Genomic DNA, 15951 nt, shown 5'->3' with positions numbered 1-15951 from the left:
ACCAAAACTATATCACCTAAGCTATACAAATTATAAATAAAATTTAACAAAATTTAAAAAAATGGACCAAAAATCAATTTTTGAATTTATTTTTTCAATAAAAAAAAGAAGAAAAAATGGTAAAATTAACGAAACTAAATAGTAAACCGTAGAGTAATTAGCACTCATTTGTAATCCTTGTAGCAGCACTATATATAATTGTTAATTTTGATTGGTTGATGAGTGAAGAAGATGGAAAGAAAAATGTAAATTAATTGACACTCTTTGCACAAAACTGCGAAAGAGTTCGTTACACGTTCACTACCAATCAAATTTTCTATTATATCATCAAGATGAAAAGTAAAGCTTTTTCCCAATATTATGTAATGCGTATAAAGAGAGAATTTTTCTCGATTTTTTTTTTGTTTCTTTAATTTAAACTAATTATTTTTTTGATCGTTTTTCTATCCAAAATTAGTTTAGTAGCAGCTATAAATAAAGTGTTCTCTAAGCTTCAAAGTATTTATTGCATCGTATAAAATATAGTTATCTACTAAAAAGCAAATAGTTCTCATTGAAACGTAATAATTGTACTAAACAAGCAATTCATTTTTCGGTTTTTTCATTTCAAAATGTTAAAACAAAGAACAATATTAAAAGTAAAAGAAAGAAGATATCATTCAAAGAAGCAATAACAAAACTTTTCTATCACAAATTATACCTTTATATAATATCCCTCAACCCCCTAAATTAATGTAAATATTTTAAAAATGAAAATCCTTTCATTCATCTAGCGATTTTCTTTTTCTTTTTCTTTGCATCATTCATTTTCTTCGATTCATATAACCCATTATAACCGGAAAAGAAATTTAATCTCATCATCCATTTCATAATTTCTTCTCTGTTGTTGAAACAAAATATTACATAAATTTGCAAGAAAACAATAATCGTAAACAGTAATTTAAAGAAAATGGAAACAATTAACCTAATTTTAAAACGAAGCATTACATAGGCGAGTATTTAAAAAAAAACTTAAAATATATAAATTTTGAATATATAACCTCAAATTGGACTGAATTGTATTTTTTGTTTTTTAGAAACAAACAATACTGATTGATTATATTGATTACTATTAATTTTAGCGTGTATTACATTAACACACTTTTAGATTTTATAGTTCTACCGTTTGTTTTTTAACCGATCAAATTAGTTTATAAATAATTCCCATTTTGTAAACTAAAAAAAATAAAATTTGCGAAAGAAACTTAAATTATTTTCTATCCCAACGATATGATGTTTTTGTTTTTAGTTTTTAGTTTAGTGATTTCTATTTTAGTGATGAGCTGAGAGATTAGTTAAGTTGATCGAGAAAAAAAATGGTAAAAAATTAAAAAAAAAAGTAAAAAAATACAAAAAAGTAAAACTTAGACATTATAGACGTATGATTATTAATTATATATCGTTGTACTTAACAATTAATGAAATAAATAAGAAGATATATATTTACTTAATACGTATTATACACACACACATGGTATTTTGTAAATTACATTTTACTAAAAACTTGTTAGTTTTCGATGCTGATTATCAAAAAAAAATGAAATTAATTAATAAAACAAAAGTATTTCTAGTTGTTTCTCTTTTCATTTCTATTTTTTTAATTTTATTTTTAACCTTTTTTCCGTTGTACAAGATATTAATATTACATTTTTAGCTCCTAGAATTTTAATTTAACAAATACAAAACCAACAAAAAAAAAAGATTGAAAATAAAAAGGAACTACATCAAAGTGAGAGAAATTCAATTTGTTTTCATATCATAATAGTCATTTGAATATTGGAATGGTTTATAAATATGGATTTGTTCTTGTTATACTTAATTTATTTTGAATTACTGTCGGTCCGGTATCTTACATAATCTCACAAAATTACGGTTTTTCATAAAATAAAATGTCAATTACGAAATCAGACAAATAGGTTGAACAGAATATGTTTCCGTGCTACGAACGGCAATTGTATTAAGACTTAATTTGCTGATTGGTACAAAATACTTTACACGGCACAACATGGTCTATTATTTGGAATATTTATTTTACAATAAAAATTCTCAAAAATTCCTAAAACAAACTCTTACGGTGGAAGAATTATCAGAAGTTATATTTTCAACAATTACAATCCACTCGACGTTATTCATTCCACATGCGATTTACACGTTATAATACATCTACATACGTAAATGTCAACGCTGGTAATGTGGAATGAATAGCGTCGATTGGATTGAAATTGTTACCTCTTATAGTTCCGGGACTGTAAATTTAAGAATTTAATAATTTTAAGAATAATTCTGAAACATTCTCAAACATTAACACAAATCCATAAATTTGAGTGTCTTTCAGAATTTTAGGATCCAAAACTCCTTAAAAATTTTATTATCTCTAAAATTTCGTGAAAAAGTTCCAAATAATAAGCCCTGACGCAAAGAAATTTCTTATATTGCAACTTGTTTATACTTACTTACAGTCGGCGATTTTCAAATAAGTGACGTATTTCGTTTCAGCTGTTTCTCAACTGATCCACTCATACAAATGGCATTACGTCTTTAAGCGATTTTACTATTATCACGCGCATGCGTGTATACATTGTTCACTCGTATAAACAGGCATTAGCACATTTGTTTTCATGAGTGGATCAGTTGAATCAGCTGATCCAACATCAGCTGAATCAAAATGCGTCACTAATTTCAAAGTCGCCCAACTTACATAACTAGGGATAAAAAATTGAAAAGTCGAGGCTACGTGTGATCCAAGGCGAAGCCGAGGTCAATAATCACCATTAATAGTATTTTACTTGCTGAGGGTGTCATCAGACGTGCTTGAAATATGAAAAGTACGGTTTGCGACGCATGTAGCATGTAAACATAATTTTTAATCTTTATCAGGAGTTATATACACAACTTTAAACTCGAAGTAAAAAGCAACCCTAGGGTTGTAAAATATGTATGAAAATCCATTGCACCACTTGTCGAATGACTATTACAATAATACTTCTACCATTTTTGCTATATGTCTATGAGATTATGTAGGGTAGAGGACCGTTTTCAGTAAAAGTATTCTGGACTCGAAAAACTATCTAACCCCATAGATCTACACTGTTAACAATTTTCTTAGTTTCATGTTAATTCTCGGTATGTATTGGGATAGCGATTTCTGTTGATAGAATTATTAAAATCTGTTGATGTTTGCTCGATCACAGAAGCACTAAATGCATTAGTTCCCATTATGTTGAGAAATGAAATCCTATAAGAAAAATTCACCAACTGAAGATGCTTAAATGAGTCGTAGTGATCCAACAAAGCATATAATTTTAGTGTGTCCTATTTCGTGTTAATAAGAACGTCATAAACCGAGGATAATTAAAAAATAAATAAATAAAAATTAGAGCAAAATAAATTGACTGTAAGTACAAGTTTTATTCTCATTTTTTTTTCTATAAAAAACAATTCTAACCCCAAGATTATTCACTTTAGTTTATTTTTGAATACGTAGCTTTTTTCTGGTAAACATTAGAGCTGGTCAATGTGTTCGTATTATTAAATCGTTGCTGTATTTTGTTTTTTGTTTATAATAAAACTCTTTGATTCACATGTATCTTTTTGAAATAATTTGATTAAAAACGAGTAATTTTTTTTGTATATTCTAGACTGATTTGATTAGCTTTTGTATAGATTATGTGTGTAAAAAACAATACTCTCATTCACAAAATTGTGATAGAAATTAACCCGATCTTCATGTATTGAACCGAAATTATCATTCAAAATACAAACTCCATAAAAGAGATTAGTTTCAAACAGTGGTCGAAACTTTCAAATTTTTAGGATACTCAGCCTTTCGTTGCATCATTTTACATCATACAACTTTTTGTCTTGGAAGACTAGTGGGATATCTTTTCATAACCTAAATATCATCTCATTTCTTAATAGCATTCTAGAATAGTAATGAAACATCTACGTCAACAATCGAATATAAAAATTGTGATGGCACTCTCTTGCTTTCATTACTTCTGCACTGAAGTAAAAATGCTTAGTCCTTAGGCCTGTTCATTTTTGACAAATAGTCTCAAATTCATCTGGCATGGTGTCTATCTGGTCCGGAAGGCTAAAATATTGGACCCGTATTTTTTTTTAGAATTTTAAAAAATAGTTTAGATCTGGGGAGCGAAGCATTTGTTCAAATGTACGAAAGCGTTGGTTAGAAGAGAGGAGAATGATGGTGTATATCTTTTTTACTCTTCTAACCAACGCATTCGTACATATGAACAAATGCTTCGCTCCCCAGATCTAAACTATTTTTTAAAATTCTAAAAAAAAATACGGGTCCAATATTTTAGCCTTCCGGACCAGATAGACACCATGCCAGATGAATTTGAAACTATTTGTCAAAAATGAACAGGCCTATTAGTCCTACATGAATGTTAATCATTTTTTTAACTTGTATGAAATGATGCTTCGGTTATTAAAGAAAAATTATTTCATGTGCGTCGCACGCTTTTTAAATGTTACTTTCCTAACTTACATGCTAAAGGGCTTTTTTATCGAATTCGATGCCGACTCGTGCTGGAAACATTTCATTTGCTGAAACGCAAATACGCAATTCTAGCAAAAAACGCAAATTTGAAAACTCTTTAAATCGACCCTTAGCTACTTCTTTCCTCAGTAATTTTCCTGAAATATACAGGAAGTCTCAATATCTGCCGTAATTTGCACAAGTGGCTTAGTGAATATTTTAAATAAAAGAATTTTTTTAGTTAAATTGTTCACTATGTCCCTCATGCAAATTACGGCAACATTGACTTGCGGTAATTAATTTCAGAATTATTCGAAAACGTCTTCTAACACCTAAGTCCATTTTTTGTTACAATTTGCAAAAATTCCTGCTAAAATTTCGACAATTTTTAGTAACTTCAGTATATAAATTATCGTAATACAGGCACTGTGTACTAAAGCCCTAATAGGGTGGACGTTTCATATCTGATTGAAATTGTTGTTAATTTCTAATAAAAAATAAATTGACAAAACAATTCTACTACTTCGATTTTTAATTTTTGTTCATCTTTTTCCTTTTTAAATGAAAACTTATTTGCAATGGAGATACTAATAAAATGAGAAATCACAGTTGAAATCAGCATTAAACGTTATTATTATACTAATGATTGTACACACCGTATTTATTTAATAAACTTTTTAACCACCTTTGTTTGTTTTCTAGAATTTAATATCATTATTGAGTGTTGAAAATTAGATTTAAAAAATATTAATGAATTAACAATAACAAAACAAAAAATCACAAAAAAAATTAAATAAAGAAAAAATATTAATTATATGTTAGCATAGACGGTTGAAAGTTATATTTAGCTATACATAATGAAATGGTTAATTATATTTGCAGAAAAAAAAATAATTCAATAAAAAAATACCTTAAACATTATTTACAAAAACAACAAGTATAACCAATACAAAACAAAAACAAAAAAAAAATATTTAAAAAAATACAAAAAAATGTTCTTGTAATAAGATTAAGGTAAAAAGTAAAAATTAGAGATTTTTAGTTTGTCATCACATTTTCATTTTCTTTGTTTGTTTAGTTTCATTAGTTTAATTAGTTATTTTTTCGTTTTTTTTTTTGTAGTTAGACTTAGGTGATTTTTTTCATTTCTTTTATTATTTTCTTAAAAACTGTTTTTTTTTTGGTTTACTAACACGAGCATATTAAAAAAAAGAAACATTTTTGCTCATTGCATTTTTCACAAATATAATTTTTAATAAAAAAAAATGTAGACGACTAGGTATTTTTGATTTTAAGCATAACTAAATAAAAATATAATAAACATAAAAACAAACCAAGGAATTTTTTTAGTTTTAAACCATTGAATACTGTTTTTTTCGTTTCGTTTTAAAGTCTTCAATTTTCTGTTGTTATAGATGCATGATGGTGTTTGCTTTAGTAGGTATAAATCTGGATACGTAATGTCTTATTAGGATTCTGCTAGTAGAATCTGAATTAGATTTCATCAATAGACTGTCTGGGGGACTCATTGTTGATTTTAGCTGAACTTCTATCTAGACCCAAACTCCTCATCAACGAGAACATCGGGTGGAGGGATTGATTTCTTTGTTACCGTCGTAGACACTTAATTGCTTATTATGACTAGTCCAGTCCTTCCTATCAATCTGTTGATTACTTTGTTTATTTTGTGTCAAATACTACAACTACTAGTTTGACTTTTTCTATCACAGGTCGTGAGATGTTCTCACCGAGAAAGCTTCATTTATTTGTATCTCGTTCATTTAAGTCAAAGTGAATCAGTAACGGTTTTCAATTCATTAATATTCCACACGATGCATCTTCGTCTTTGTCTTTGGTACCTGGCTGTACGTTACATTTTTTGTCAGTAACTAAAATGGCGAACCGACCATCGATTGAATTTGAAACTATTGTCCGAATTTACTTACATGTAATATCATCTTTTCCTATTATTTCCATGACAATCGTCGCTTTACTTTTTTGATAACTTCTCAAATAGAAATTATGACTTGGAAATTTTGAAGTGAATCACCGGAAACTCTTCGAACATTACACAAGTGGGCGTAGTATAAATATTGTGTAATGGTCTACTGCCAACAAGTCAGAAGTCAACTAATAAATTGGGAATTTATTATCAATATCAAAATACATAAATGTAAAATGCAAGCGTTAGAAGCTAAATCAATTACATTTCATTTTTTCTATAATTCACTAATTGGACACATCCCCTTTCTGTATTTAGATATTCATATTTGTTATATGAACATTAAACTTTAAATATTCCGTTGGATTGAGTCAATATTGTTTGTTGGTTTCGGTCAAAACGATATGCAACCTCCACTTATTGAGACATTTTTCTTGTGCAAAGTGACAATGTATTTCAAGATAATAACATGTTGGTTCCTTAGTCTTGTCGTTACATTTATAGCTTTTAGTTTGCAGCGTATGGTGTGTACATTAGACGCCTCTCATAATAAATTGTTGTTGAGCTGTTTGTTTTATAGTGCTATAGAGATATGCCATAAGATTCGGTCACGACGAATCCTCAACTGATTTAACTCATTTAAAAATTCATTTGATTAGAAATCGGACGAGAGCTTTATTTTAGAGTAACATTAGTAGATACATTAGGCCGTAGTGACATAGACGTAGAAGTAGGTATTTTAAGTGTGTCAACACGTCAAAACCAAAATGAATTTGTAACCGCACTCAATTTCTCTTTTAGTTTTAAAAAGCTGACACAAAACGTTTAGACCATAGCCCTAGAGTCCTTTTAGGATGAATAATATCAAATTACAGTTTATATGTACATCGTATTTCTTAATGAGCTGAACATCTTGGATGTTTAATGGAGACTCAACACTTCAGGTTCGTGGATTTCTTTTGAGAAAGAGAACACGGAGAAAAAACAATTTTTTGGTCTCTGTTGAGCATACATGGAACCTTTTTTTAAATAAAATAAATTAAAACAAGAAAATAACTAGTTTTTGTGGAATAAATCGATTGACAATCAAGTGATGAAGCTGTCAGTGCAGTAAAAAAAACTTTCATAAATCATAAGATGACGCTGTGGGCCCTGTTTAATGAAAACTCAACAACCCATCATAATTCTCCCATACCACCAAAGTACTCGAGCCTAACCAAGACTTCGTTAGAAACAGTTCAACGAAAATGCCAAAAATGAGAGATAGTTTCGTCATACGTTTAATAAAGTGAAATTAAAAAAACAAAAAAACAAATGGCGAGTGCTATAAGGATGGTTCATCGTCTGTGTCATCGATATCGATACAGCGAGCATATAATATTGTTACGCACGTAGAGCAGTCAATCTGCCAGCCTATTGAATCTGTTACTTCTGTTGATTGAACCGTTTAATTGTGTTTGATTCAGAATTTATTACTCGGTTAGCTTATACGATACCACTATTTGTAGTCCACTCTTTGCCATCTTTGTGTCGTCGATAGAATAAAGACAAATAAAAACAGAATTAGTGATGAAGTCTGGTTTCGATGTCAAGATGAGAGAGGTAAGTGCGATTGGAGTACTTCAAAAGTGCCACTTCTTCAGATATTTCATGTAGTAGACAAATCTTTACATCCCTGAACGTTTCATAAAGTTACTAGTATCTGATATAACTAGGGATAAAAAGATGAAAAGTAGAGCTTTCGTGTGAAATTTGTTGATCTGATTCGAAGTCGAGGTCAATAAACAAACTCACGTTAGCGAAAGGGAATCGAAAGAAATGCTTGTAACATGAAAAGTACGGGTTTCGAAGCATGTAGCATGTAATAGTATGTTACGTCTCTGTTTGCAAATATTTGTTTAGGTAAGTGGGAGGTTTGCGGAACGAGCCGAAGGCGAGTGTAGTAATCACAACCAGAGTAAAAATAAAAGTCTCAAAGGTTCGAAAAGAGACGTCTCATGTCTCACAATACAAAGGATTCGAGACCGTGAGACGTCTCTTTTCGCATAAAAGCATGTAAGATACTAACATGCTACATGCATCGAAAACACAACTTTTCATGTTTCGATCACTACTTTCGACGCCCTCAGTTTGCGGACCCGAGCGAAGCGACTGAATACTTATAAATACTTACGAAACTAACAATGCCCATTCCAATGTCAAAAAATCCTTGAATTATTCATCAAATCTTTTGGCAAGATGCGATTTTTACCTGAAATACCAAACTACTATCGAACGATTTGAGGACGTATTGACAAATATACCTATTGAACATGCCAGAAATGCACGTTGAATTCATTCATTTTAGTAAAGACACATACCAGAAGCTTTTGTAAAACATTTGAAACGTTTTAGCTTTGAGTCATATTCAAATACCAACGAACCAACGAACCGAATTGAATGTTTTTTTTTGTAGAAAAAACACCTCAAATGTATTTTCATCGAAAACTAATCGACTCAGTTTTGTATCACAATTTAAAATATCGGGATTGATTAATAAGCCTGCAGTAATATGCACTAAAAATTGGTTTTAGGCCTCTATTTCAACATTCTATCCTTGTATAACATAATAGTAATTTATGACATCGAGTGCGAATTACTTTATTAGGCTCTAGATTTGTAATTATGACACTAGGCCGCAGGCCGTGTGTTATAATACACATCATGAGCGTAATAATTCTTTGTATTGTATTATCGAAGCAGATCTTTCACTCATTTGTCGTTTGAGTTTTATTGCTATTTCTTACTAACCGTCACATTAATAAGCATAATCATTCATTGTATTACACTACGTTTAAAGCAAAATGGCTTAGATATAATCTCAAATTTTATTTCGTATACGGAAACATAATTACAATTTTTTAACACCCATGCCCACACGTAGTGATAAAGAGTTTCGCAGATACTTAAGTTCATTGTAGCAGCTTGAAACCAAAGTCAGCGTGGGACATGTTCTTCCTGGTTTTACTATAAGTAGTAACGTATAAATAAGGAAATCGTTTTCGTTGCATAATGAACTTAATGTTAATGTCATGAAAATAGTTTCATTTACGAAAGGAATGTTTCTGTTTCGATAGATGTGATGTCTGTAAGTCGACCTGAATGCAAGGACTGCGTTCACAATAGTAAAAATCTTGCGTATTAAGCCAAAACTGTCTGGATTCTTTAGCTGTTTCTAATCACTGTTTTCAGTACTGAAACATGCTGCGATAAAATGGGTATTAGACAATGAGCGCAAACGATGTATCAATTATAAGTTGGAAGAGTCAGATCTTCATGAAGAAGTTCTGGAAATTTACTTTTAATATCCAATTTATAAGTTGACCTAAAATTGATACGTCATTTGCGCAAACTGCCTATTATTATCAAACCATCACAATGAAGACGAAAGAAATAATTTGAATCTTACAGAAACGTAGAAGCGTCTCATCATCAAATTGTTAAATCTTTTACTTCTTTCGTTCAAAGTACGAGTGTTCAACTCAAAATCTTTTACTTCGTTAGTTTCAACATATGTTTTCCTATATAAGAGAATTCTACGCAGATCTCATCATTTATGTTTGTCACCGTTGTCCAGAACAGATGGATAGAGACAATATCAAGGCTATTATGTCCTCCAGCAAAAGGGTTTATTTTACTCTGCCATGATTGTAGGTTACAAATAATAACGTTAATGAATGGCATAGAGGTAAATCCTTATTAAAATTTAAATTGAGTAAATGATTTTAATCGAAATGCGATGGGGGAGCATTGATGGTGTGGCGAATGCATAGCCGAATCGCTAGTGTAATATGAATATGACCAAGGATAGCGAAAAGGGAGGATTCTTACAAGGGTAAACGTCTTGTCAAAATCCTCACGTTCAATGTTCTCATGGGGTCGCCCACAGGTCAGTCGAAAATCAAGTTGTCCATTACAGATGGATAGCCATTTTGAAAAGTGGAAAATAAAAAATTCGTGCGAGTTTTCGAAGTAGAAACCAAGTCAATCGATTCGTAGACTTGCATTCACATCCCGTCCAATTCATCAATATTCATTGAATCGTTTCATTATTAAAAATACAAATAGAAAAAAGAGTTATGACCACTACACACATTTGGTATTAGCAAATTAATTTGTTTTTATTTCTTCATTCTAATTCATCGTATTAATACAAATCACGTATCAAATTCCAAGTGTAAAATTATTAATTTCCATTTATTCTACGATAGTAAATAGATAACATGCGCGCTATCACCATGTCCCAATCAGGCAGTGAAACAAAACAAATAGTCGAATTTAGAATATAAAATTCATTCACACGAAATACCATTAAGATGGTAAGTGTTCGGTTACATCTAATTCCGAATCAAGGTAAGACAATTAAACACACAAAAATACCGTTGTATCGTTGGGCCATAATATTATTTATAGTCTGAAATTGTTCGCCCCATATTCATTGGGATAATATCGCATTTTATTGGTACACACATTGTTAGGACGCTTTTTTTAATGTGGAAATATTTTGGTGTTATGGGAAAGATTTTCGGTTTAGATGACCACACATAATATTCTAGTATATGATTAAGGAATATTAAACGGCGGAATTATTGTGTTTATTGTAGGAAATATGGAGAGGTGCTCGGAAATTGTGAAATAAAATCAACCATTTGGGAGGATAATGCTTTTTGCAGCAGCAAAGTATAACTAAACGTACAGGGCGATACATTGTCGTTAAGAAAATTGTAAAAAGACTTTCAATGGAAAGTGCTTCCTTTATCGTCCAACAAAATATTGAATGAATGTGTGGTGCCCTCAGTGTACGTTTTATCTTCCACAAAGTAGATTATTATGATTGCTGCCCAGCAATATTGTTGGCAATAAAATGTTTTATGCAACTGATTATTGAAAACCGGATACGTGGGTGAAATAAACGGAATCAAGTTTAAACCACTTGCTTTACTCATTCCATTAAGACAGTTCGATTTTCTTATATAATGCAGTTCGTATGGGTTGAACCGGAGAGATGTTAAAACATAAAATCGAACTGAAAAGAGAAACAGATAACGAAACTACGTGATCTAATGTGGAAACAAGTTTAAATGCTTTTCAATTGATTCTCGGGAAGACACCATTTCAATACGTTCAGTTAAATCGACGTCATTGCAAATTTTAAATTTACCGACAGTGGGTTTGAAATTAAATTTAAAAAAAGTGGCTCAACATTGTATGGGGGTACCATCATTTTACTCTGACTTGATTTGGGATGTTTTTTTTTCAACATATCAATTAAAATGTTCTGACCTAGATGTGCACGCACTAGCAAGAGCATTCTTCTAAGTAAATATACTGCTTCTAACTAACTCTAAGACCGGTGCTACTTAGGGTTGAATTTGATGAATCGATAGAAAAAGAATTGAAAATTTGTAGTCGGGTTTGTAGGCTCCAATTAAAAAATGGTATCTCCGATATCTCAGGAACTACTGATTTTGAAAAACTCCGTGAAAGGTAGTACCAAGTTATGAATTTTGAGCATAAAAAAAAATCTGCACTTTTCGTCGTATTCACTAGCGGCTTTTCAGTTTTTCCACAATAACTTCTGAGCCGTATGGCCGATTGACTTCATGTCGAGCTCAAAGTTCATTACTTTTTGCTACCTTTCAGGGAAAAATAAAATTTTATCAAACACGGCTCAAATGTCTTAAGAAAACAATTTTGAGGTCGATTTACTATTTTCAAATAATTGATGAGGTAAAATTTTAGAATATTGGTTTGTTTCAGTCTGTCCTCTACAAAAAATGGCTATGAGACATCTTCAGGCTGTATCAAGTTAGTTTTACTAACTATTATCTCGTAAACCTATAAATAATAAAGCCCAAAATTTGATGGGTTGAGATACATTGTGAAAAATCAACTCCATTTCTCTCTGGGACGTAGGATATGGTCGAGTGTGGTGTCAATAGATAGAGCTTGAAGTAAGCTACAAAACTCTGGGTTAGAGCTTCCTGCTAATAACTTTCCCAGTCGCCCAGAGCTCTTCAAAAATGTCTGTTTTCTCGAGGTTTTTCACTTTTTGCGGCGGCTGGGTGGGCGTCGACGTTTGTTGGTCAATAATATTCATTGACCTTCATAAACGTGCACAATTTGACATTATTCAGATCTCGCATGTTGGAGTAATTGATAAAAAACGATTTTCGCGACCACTTCGGAGAAAAATTTTCTGATGGCCATGACAGCCCAAGAAAAATTTTCCGGGAAAAAAGTTGTTCCACGATATTCTCAGAATTGATCGACGATTCAGTTGAACCATAGCTCGATTGCATCGCTGTCGGCTTGAATCCCGATTCCATAAAAGCGGTTCGAAGTTTTGGCGAATTGACTCTTATATACTGAAATGTTTGTCAAAACAAATGAAGTAAAGGATTTACTTGACGCACATTGAGCAATAATTTTAACAAATGTAGTAATAGATTTAAGCATTATAATAGCGATTAAGTGTATCGTAAAGGATTGAATTATCCTTCTATCCCTATACAACACTCAATGAAAATACCATTCTAATACAAGACACTTTGCACAAACAACATTTATGGACGCCTCGTGAAGCTTATAAAACCCAATTGATTAGAATTTATTGCTTATTTGCTTAAACATAAAATCGGAATTTTAATTTCAGTCATTGATTTTATTAATATCTATGCTATGCCAACCTCTATGCGATAATTTATTGTGATTGATTTTTTCTCCGAAAAGTAGAGGGAAAAAAAATGAGAATCTGATTCGTTCATCTTAATTACCATAATTATTAGGTTAGAACATAAATAAATTAGGATCATTAACCGTTTAAAATGTATCATTTTAAGAATGCCAGCACCGATATTTATCGATATTATTCGTAGGTGGGTAAAAAAAATGTACTCAAAACGATTTGTTGCTCAAAAATAAATCAAATAAAAATTAAAGAAATAAGGAAAAAGAACTATGTTGAAGCAACGTTGGTTTTTGTTATTATTTTCTTATGAAAAACTATTGAAATGAATCCAATTAATTATAAATAATATTATGGATTTAATGCTTTCCGTATACATAATTTATTGGTAGCTCCACTGACGTTCTGCATTTTTAATTGAATATTTTTTAAGCTTCAAGCGGATTATCGTATTACGTTCCATTGTTATGAAACGGAAAACGAAATAATTTTACTGTGCTCAACTGGAGGATTGCGAACCAACAATCTAACCAATTATTTTCATCAATAATTCAACCTGATAATCAGGAATCGGAACAGGTCAAATTCATAACTAACTCAATCATATCCAGTGTCAGTGGCTTTCCATGTTGGTGCGATAATCACATAGTAAATTGTACCTGATGTACATAATAGATCAAAATGTTGCGACACAAGACGTATCCTATATATGGTAGGATAATGAATTGTCATGTGGGTTGGATTGATATGTGAAAATCGTCACTGAACGGATATTAATATGAGAGCTACTTCAAATGGTAATGAATTTTTCTGCAACTGTGCTGCGAAAACTGAACTTTTACGTGAGTTGGGTGGCGGTCGAAGGGTCTTTTTTCTCTGTTTTTCTAACGAAAACGTTGTATGAAATACGTTGCGAAAGTGTGGTAGTTTTTTGTCACACGATGTGGTCAGATGTGTCACATCTAGTGATAAAAACTAGTTGCATAAAGTACTATTATGGTCGGAAAACATACAGTTTTAATCAAAAAAACAAAATCGGTCTATCATGTCTGTCAGAAAAGATTTTTTTTTTTAATTTTTACATGAAAATGTTACAATTAATTGCTTGTTTATTGCAAATAAAGAGGTAATTTGCCGCAATCGATTTCAGAATTTATTTTCAATTGACCAGTAAGCTCATTTCATTCAAACATTTGAAATGATGATTGAAAATCCTCCAGTTAATGAAGGGCCGTAACCCTAACAATTTTCTGTATTAATTAAAATTGGAAAAAAATATTTTTTCCAGAATTCGGATTTAACGTTTTTCAGTTTCATTTTCATCGCTACAGCGCTTCGAGCTTGTATAGTCGATATAATCCTTATACAAAGGCCAATAATGGGCGAGTCGACTATAGTTTTCGAGTAGATAGTCCAGTCGACTATATGATTTGGTTTGCTCACATCTACACTAGTTAATGTGACGTTGCGTGTTACGTTGAGCCAGTGAGCTAATATTTTTTTAATTCCGATTCCCGTGTCACACACGTAGAGACAAGATTTAAGAATAATACCTGCAGCAGATAGCTTTGTCAACTAGTGATCTACTACAGTTGGTACCACAGATCAACTTGAAAATGACTATTTTCTCGCCTGCGTTTTGAGAATCCATATTTTTTCCACTATGAAGCGTTCTATTCTTAGAGGCGTCATTTTAGGTGAGCAAATGATCACGTAGAATTAGTCTTGCATGGGCAGCGTTCGGAAAACTCAGGCTAACTTTCAAAAGCAAAATGATCAATAGTCTGAAACGTAAAGTGTTCGATACGTGTGTCCTTCCTGTGTTCACATACGGAGCGGAAACGTTAACGTTAACAAAAGCTTCCGAAAATAAACTGAGAGTGGCACAAAGAGCCATGGAACGGAGTATGTTTGGAATTACGCTTAGAGATAGAATGACAAATCAATGGATTCGACAACAAAGAAAAGTCGTTGATGTCATGGAAAGAATAGCATCTTTAAAGTGGGCTGGGCGGGACATATTGCAAGTATGACGGACGAACGTTGGACCAAAAAGATCATGAACTGAATACCTAAAACACCTAAAACAAGACTTAGAGGTAGACTACCAGAGAGATGGAATGACAGTATAAAGCGAATTTCAGGCACAAATTGGCAACAAGTGGCAACGGATCGTTCGGAATGGAAGAGAATTAGGGAGGCCTACGTCCAGCAGTGGATAGAAACAAGCTGAAAAAGAAGAAGAAGAAGAAATGATCATTTTCTCACCTAAAATGGCTGAACACCAAAACACACTATTTATTTTATTTTTTTCAAAGTGGATAAAACGGATTTTCGCAAAACGCAAGAATGAAAAACGTTGTGTTCACATCGGAGACAAAACAGCAAATTCCACCTTGAACTCTTGGTGTGGAATTTCCTATTTTCTTCTTGGTTAACAAATAACTATTATTTCAAGTTGCTTTATGAATATATCGAAAAAGACTAGCTCAATCTGATCTTAAAATCGTATGAGCGACCACGAAATGAAATGACACCTGTTCCTCTTCCTGAAGAGAGACAATGACTATATTTCGAAATTCATATGCTGTATCCTTCTGCTGTCTTTGGTTCGAATTTTTATGATATTATGTGACGCTTAAATCAAACCCCCACATCGTCATGACAGCCCGAAAAAGCATTGCATTGCAAAAATTTCCACTGACAACATCATTGAGATAAATTACCTATTACAATATCGTG

This window comes from Bradysia coprophila, unplaced genomic scaffold, assembly GCF_014529535.1.
Source record: "Bradysia coprophila strain Holo2 unplaced genomic scaffold, BU_Bcop_v1 contig_24, whole genome shotgun sequence".
Taxonomy (NCBI): Eukaryota; Metazoa; Arthropoda; class Insecta; order Diptera; family Sciaridae; genus Bradysia; species Bradysia coprophila.
This window is presented reverse-complemented; position numbering follows the sequence as displayed.